The 7,218-nt window shown below is 39.0% G+C and overlaps 1 long non-coding RNA gene across 1 annotated transcript; it reads left to right on the top strand.

Annotated features, from left to right (window-relative positions):
• The first annotated feature begins 230 nt into the window (after positions 1-230).
• LOC143879735 (uncharacterized) lies at positions 231-6,164 on the top strand. The gene is made up of 2 exons (XR_013251384.1): positions 231-524; positions 5,796-6,164. It is a non-coding gene; the product is annotated as an uncharacterized LOC143879735 (long non-coding RNA).
• The last annotated feature ends 1,054 nt before the right edge of the window (positions 6,165-7,218 follow it).

The raw sequence follows: 7,218 nt of genomic DNA, 5'->3' as shown, positions 1-7,218 counted from the left end.
CTGATCAAATCCACTTCTTAATTATGGGCCCAGAAAGTGATTGTTATAAAAGAGGATAATAGCCACCATCCCTTTAGCATTCTCCCAAACTGATAATAAAGAGGCGTAGACTAGACGAGGATAAAAAAAAACCGGTTTTCAGTTGGACTAATCTCAGCCATTCACTAAAAATCGAATGGCTGATTCCAGTCGACGCACTTCAGTCGCGACGGAGATAAAACATCCTGTAGGATTATTCGCACCACTGTCTGTCAACGTGATTCGACTTCAAAAAGCGTTAAAGTTCAAGTTACAAGGGGTGCGTATTATCCTACGGTGGGTGCGAATTTACCATTTGCCATTAAATAACTTGTCTTTGATATAAAAGTGATTTGGGAGAAGCAGTTGAAGAGGAAGGGTAGATGACGAGAGGAAAGCAGAAGATCGAAGCTCAGAGGCGAAATGCGGAGAAAAATCAGAAGGCAAAAGGATCTCAATTCGATGCTAGAGCTGTTGCTCTCAAAACTAGTTGCCCTATCTGCAAGGTTCCCTCTCTCTCTATTCTTCTTCTTTTTGTTGAACACACCAAACCCTAGAAAAAGCACCTCTCATCTTTACTCGTACAGATCTGATCTCTCTTCATTTATCCCTTACTGTTTTTTTGATTGAGAAGAATAGATCTGCAAAATTTCAGTTTAAAACACTAGTTATAGGGCTCTTACTCTTCCTTTTCTTGTTATTCTCTTTTGGCATGGGTTAAACAAATAAAAATTTAAGCTTAGAGAAGATCTTTCTTTTTATCCGGCACATGTATGTTTAAATAGGATTGAAGAATTACTGTGTAACATTTGGTTCGATTCTTGTTAATTACTGGAATTCTTTCTCACATGCATTAAAACTTACGTATCACTTATGAAAGAAATAAGAGTATGGAGCTCTTCTTTCGTTATTCGAAGGACTGATTTGTTTTTTCTCATGCTGTAGTGGATAAATACATTCTGTAGCCAAAATTACGAATTTATAGCCCAATTTGTTTATGTTATCTATGTCACACGCGGTGATGTCTTTCTTAGTTTCTTTATTCATGGTACTTAGGCAGATTCATGAAACCAAATTTCATTTGCAAAACATAGTGGATGATGGAAATGTTTAATGGCGTGGGTAATGATTAGCTTGATGCCACTTTCAAACTGAAAAGAAGAAAAAGCACTGAAACATGTTTACTCAAACTCGATCTCTAAAAGGCAGGGTTATACCTCCTTGTTTCAGCCCACTGGTCCCCAGGTCACACATATCTTCTTCTTCTTCTTCTTTTCCAGCATGGGGCTGCTAAGAATTCTAGACACTGGCTGTTTGAGAAGATGAATAGATGAAATTTGGTTACATGGAATTGCATGATACCAGAGTATATCGAGAATTTTTCTCTTGGATGCACAGATGATGTTCGATATCAGGTCTAGGACTAGGATGAATGTTTTATCATGGATGTTGTTGTTAACTGCATATGCAAGGAATGGAATGCTGGGGGAAGCTCAAGAGATGTTCAATAAGATGCCTTAAAAAAATGTTGTCTCTTGGAATTCGATGATCAATGGATGCATAAACAGTGGACGAATTGGTAAGGCACGAGAATTGTTTGACAAAATGCCCATGCGGAACTTAGTCTTGTGGGAAATGATGATTGGGGGTTATCTTCAACATGAGCTTGTGGTTGAAGCATGGGATTTTTATGATCGAGGACCAAACAATGCTTCTTATCTTCTCAATTTCTTTTTGTCTTGTTATGTTTATTTAGGAAATCTTGAAGATGCAAGCCAATTATTTAATAAAATGCCTCAATGAGATATAGTGTCATGGACTATCATGATAACTTGATATTCACGAGCTCAGCGAATTTTTGGAAAAATGATTTTTTCCCACAATTTTTCTAAATTTCCGAAATTTCGTATTCAAAACGTAATTATTTTTTTTCTCCTGAATTTGGCCGAAACTGAAATTTAAAACCTTGGTCACGCGTGCATTATCAGCATTAATCACCATGAACTCCAAATGTGGCTTGATGTTGGGACCATCTGAGTGCTCATATTTTAATTTTAAGTGTCCTTTAGGTGTCTTTTAAGCCCCTTTAGCTATAGGAGGGGTACCATGATCTATTCCTGCCAATATCACTTGGTTTTTTTAGGTTTCAGGTGCTTAAAATAGGGCCTGTATCTTTATTACGTAAATCTTCCATTACGGGCATTTAAGCCATTTATAATTAATCACTTAAGTGACCACAATGGCCTACATTGAACATAAGAGAGTCCTTATACTTGTGGGACTTGAAGTGAGTTAGTTTCCATGATGGGTTTGAAGAGTCCTAATTTATTTGTAGTAGGATCAAATAAAGTCTATCATGGGAGTCTTCAAGTCATTAGGAGTTGACTACGCTATTTGACACTTATCTTGTTACTATTGGTAGAAAATAGGAGTCCTTAGGTTTTTGAGTCTTAATTCTCATCTAATCATGAATTTCGTGGGGTTTGAAGTATTTTTAAATTGAAGGGCTGTGGTCTTAGCCACCATGATATGATTGAGTAAAATAAGTTTATAGTCTCTAGCTCGGTTGCCAACCATTGCTCTCTCTCTCTCTCTCTCTCTCTCTCTCTCTCTCTCTCTCTCTCTCTCTCTCTAATGGAGCACCTGTCCTCCCTCCCTTTCTTCACTCCTACTGTCTTTCTTTCTCTTCCCAGGTAAGTAATATGAGAACCTCGGTAGGGATGCCGAAGGAGTGGTGAGATTGTCTTTTGCAGGCCCTATTGGTATAGCGGATTCTAATGAGGCAGAGGCGCGCGCTGCTCACAAAGGGATTAAGCTCCTGGTGGGTGAGGATCTTATAATAAAGTAGTGGTAGAAGGGGATTCCTTGAACATTATTCGTTGGTTATCGGGTTCTCATCTCCTCCCGGGAGATTTGCAGCTTTTTTCAATGAGATTTTTGACATTGTTCGCTCCTTGAGTATCTCCTTCTGCCATAAAAGAAGAACGGCTAATGGGGTTGCTGACAGGATGGCTAGAGCCGGGGCTCAAAAAGAGGATTTTGAGATTTTTGACTTTATTCCCTCTTAATATTGTCTTTCCTTTTCTGTTTGTTTTCTTCTTTGTATATCCTTAATGTCTTTCTTGTACTGGACCACCTCGGTCTTTTTTTAATGAAGCAACTAACCATTTATCATTCCAAAATAAAAATAAAAATGTGAACCTTGGATTCACATCACTTGATCACTAATGTTAAGTGTTTGGGAGGATGTTGAAACAGGATACAATTGCGTTGAAAGCCATGATTGTAACCCAATCTTTCCATGGATCTACATTAGAAGCACTCGAACTCTTCCCTTCTATGATTCAAGATGGCCTTCCTTGTCTGTGTGACATTTCTTGGCCTGTTGTCTGCATTTTCATAAAGGTTTGGCAGAGAAAGGATGTGAATTTTTTTATTCTATGGAATTGTATGGGAAGCTGATTCCTAGACTCGAGCATTTTACATTCTGCATGTTCATAAAGGTATGGCAGACAAAAGACGTGAATTTTTTTATTCTATAGAATTGTATTAGAAGCTGATTCCTGAACTCGAGCATTTTACACGAGTGGTTGGTCTCCTTGCATGATCTAGACTACTGAGTGAAGCTTATAATTTTATATATAAAAAAAGACTACCAGACCTCCCTATGAATACGTGGGAAACCTTATAAGTTCATGGAATCTAGAATCGGCGACGTTATTGCAGACAAGGTCCTGGATTTTCAGCAAGCATCAGAACATTAATGAAAGAGCATGGGCCAAGGAAAAAATATGCATGTGGCTGGATTGGGAACAAGCGAAAGTTTCTAGTAGCTCTTTCGAAAATATGTCCTCTCTAGATTTAAAATCTCTTATGCATAAGTTTCTACTCTCTTAGCATTGCATGATCCATGTTAAGTTGAAGTTTTTTACGACAATGATGCATAGAAATTTAGGATGCACTTGGACATGGAGCCAATTGCAGTCTATGTCGAATATGAAGACCATCAAACTCACCCTTTAGGTGGAAAAATTAATCAAGTTAAGCCCAATTTGATTGGAAAAAATCAAAATGGGTTTAATAAGTGGAAGAGAAATCAATGATGAGGTACTTTTGGACAAGGGCCGAATGAACGCTGCCATACTGTGCTGACCCCTTTTTTTGAAAGTCACCATATTGTGCTGACCCTATTGCAGTGGAATCGTAAAAGCAGCCTCCCAAGGAGCATAAGAGTTATAAGTTGAAGAAACTCACCTACGGGGAGAGAAAGGCTAAGCTTGTTGAGCGATTAAATGCTCAATTCGGCTGCAGGCAATGATGGCGATGAAGATGATAAGTGATAGTAGAAAAGGCGTTGAGCAAAAGTTTTTTGGTTCTCGCAGTACATCTTTTATGGGGTTCCATGTTGTTGTTTTCAAGTTTACTTGTGTTGGGAGCAGCTTTCTTTCATAGTAGATAAGTTGTTTTAGGATCTTTACTAAATTGGACACGCTTTCTATTCTAACTTTGATCTTTAAAAAACTATGGTTTAGTAGGAATCTGATAGATTTTATCGACTTGGTTATTATTTCCATTTGTTATGAAATTATTCTTATGCATAAAAAAGGTAATTTTGGACAAGGAAACAATCGATTCAAAGCACCGATGTGTTCAATGGTGATCTTTTTATTGAAAAATAACTTGAAATGTGAACTATAGGATGGAATGGAACACAATTGTCTAGCAGAGTTGTAGAGATTATGCTTTATTCATTGAGTCACTATGTGAGATCGAGTATGAAATTCTTTTACTCGCTTTAAATTGAGTATTTGTCTCCTTCCTTTTCCTGCTACGAATGGAAATCCTGTATTTTACATGTCTATACGATCATGTCTTTGGCCTTTCATAATATTTCAATGTAAAAAGAAGTTTTTTGAATTGTTTCGCCTACAAGCAGCAAGCGAACTGACTAATGGGAGGGGCAACGTCAAGTGATGCCGTTGCACGCCCTATGAGTCAGGCGTGAGAGGGGCCCCTATTAGTAAGGGCCCTCTCACGTAAAGGTTTTGAAGCATACTAATATACTATACTCAGAAGGGCGTGAGAGGGGGCTTCAAAAGAAGCCGTAGCGCGCTAGCCCCTGTGCTGCCCTTATTAAGATAGTACTTTTGAAGCTAGGCTGAAAAGCCGACATATTCGGAAAATGCTGTGGTATTACAAATTGTTTTTTGATACAAAGGGAAAACCACTGAAATGATTTCAACGTTGGACCTAGGATATATAATAGCACCGCCAAACACATTTTCTATGTAGGCAACTACCCTGATACATAACCCTGTTGTAATGTAGGTGCATTACAACAGGGGTATGTATCAGGGAAGTTGCCTACATAGAAATGAAAACCACTGAAATGATTTCAACTTATTCAGAGGTATGCCTTACCTTGTTGCATGCTTCTACTACAAACATCTATGCTAACTCTATTAGAAACATACAACATCCACATGGGTAGGCATATTACATATACTGCAACCCCCTAAATGTCTCTCGTTAATACCCACATACATATTTTCGCATCCACATGCGGACTTATTTGCATGCCCTGTTGGACTTTACCTTGATACATACCCCTGTTGTAATGTAGGTGCATTGATGGACAGTATTACTTTGTTCCCATCATTTGCTGATGTTCGGTTTTCAATGTTACATTGAACTTATTTTCAGGAGAGGTTTGTAGCTGCCATTATTGTGCAATTCTTCTTAAATGTTAATTAACTTAGGTGTATGTGGGTTTTCAGGTGCAACTAGCAAACCAGAATCAGCTTGGCGACCACTATGCCTCGAAACATCCAAAGGAAAAAGCTCCAAGCGACTCGGGTTGATTGATATCTCTCTGTCTCTCTAATGTATTCAGAACTCAAATGTATTGCCGTCAATCTGTATCCAGCTACTGCATTTCTTCGATGCTTTTGCTGCATGACTTCTGCTTATCAGACAGTGGATTATGTTTCACCGAAAATGGGTTTGGTGGATATGTTCTTCTGGGCATGGATGACCAGTCCACATTACTCTCTTCTTGTGTGGAATCTGAGTTATACTGACTTCGATATTTAGGAAGGGAAAGAACAATTGGTTGTCCATCTCAAGGATGAGATATTTGGTCCGCATTTTGCCTTCTAGCAGTGGTGAGGTATATGGACCTCTGAACCAAATGATAGACACTGAATTCTGACAACTATATGCTGTTGAAGCTACATTCACCATTAGGATTTGGAGTCCAGAACACCTGATTTGCATAGGGTTGTTGAGAAGGTCGATTCTTTTCTCAACAATTTCTATTGTGTTCGGCCAATTCTATGTTTGAAGATTTTGGAGCTCACCATAGATTTGGTCCCCAAGAACAGATAGGGGTGCAACTTGGGCGGGCTCAACCCGAACCCGACGGGTTCAACCCGGGTTCGGGTTTTCTCAACCTGGGTTGAGGGCTTGGGCAACCCGACCCGAGTCAAGCAGACATTTTTAATAATTTTTTTTATTTTTTAAGCTTAAAATTTTGGGTTGAACTCGGGTTGGGTCGGGTTCGGGTTGGCAAAAAAGGTTCCTCGGGTCGGGTTCGGGTTGGCCTCAACCCGACCCGACCCAAGTTGCACCCCTAAGAACAGACGGTCAGTTTGAGATACACCATTGATATATTTTTGAAGGATCCGTTCCGTTTGTTAGAGTAGACCAGATCTTGGAGATTAGGTAGTTTGGACTTTGGATAAATTGGCAACTAAGCTCACACCCAATCCAACGTTCAAGATCTGATCTGCTCTAACACCAGTAAAGATGGTCTGCTAGTAGTTATATGCCAAACAGACATCAGAAAATAGCATATACATCTTTGAAACAACGAATCAAATTTTCCATTACAACCAAGTCTGTAAATAGACTGCCCGGAATCAAAATAATAACACCTAGCTAAATAATGTGATCCAAACAGTAGAATTAGAGGAAATTGAATAGAATATCAATTCTAACTCCGTGATCCAAACGCCTATTCCAATTCCTGATTTCTAGTAGGGAAGTGATAGATCCACCTTTTTTATCACCAGAAACACAAGTACGACAGCCCCTCTTTAGTCATTGATACACTGACAGGGGGTGTTCCTGGTGATCAAAAGGGGCCGATATATCATTTCCCTATGAGAATCCGCATGCCACCATATCTATCTATAATAC

This window comes from Tasmannia lanceolata, unplaced genomic scaffold (assembly GCF_043159265.1).
Source record: "Tasmannia lanceolata isolate RefF3 unplaced genomic scaffold, GAP_Taslan_0.1 ptg000002l, whole genome shotgun sequence".
Lineage (NCBI taxonomy): Eukaryota > Viridiplantae > Streptophyta > Magnoliopsida > Canellales > Winteraceae > Tasmannia > Tasmannia lanceolata.
This window is presented reverse-complemented; position numbering and strand designations above follow the sequence as displayed.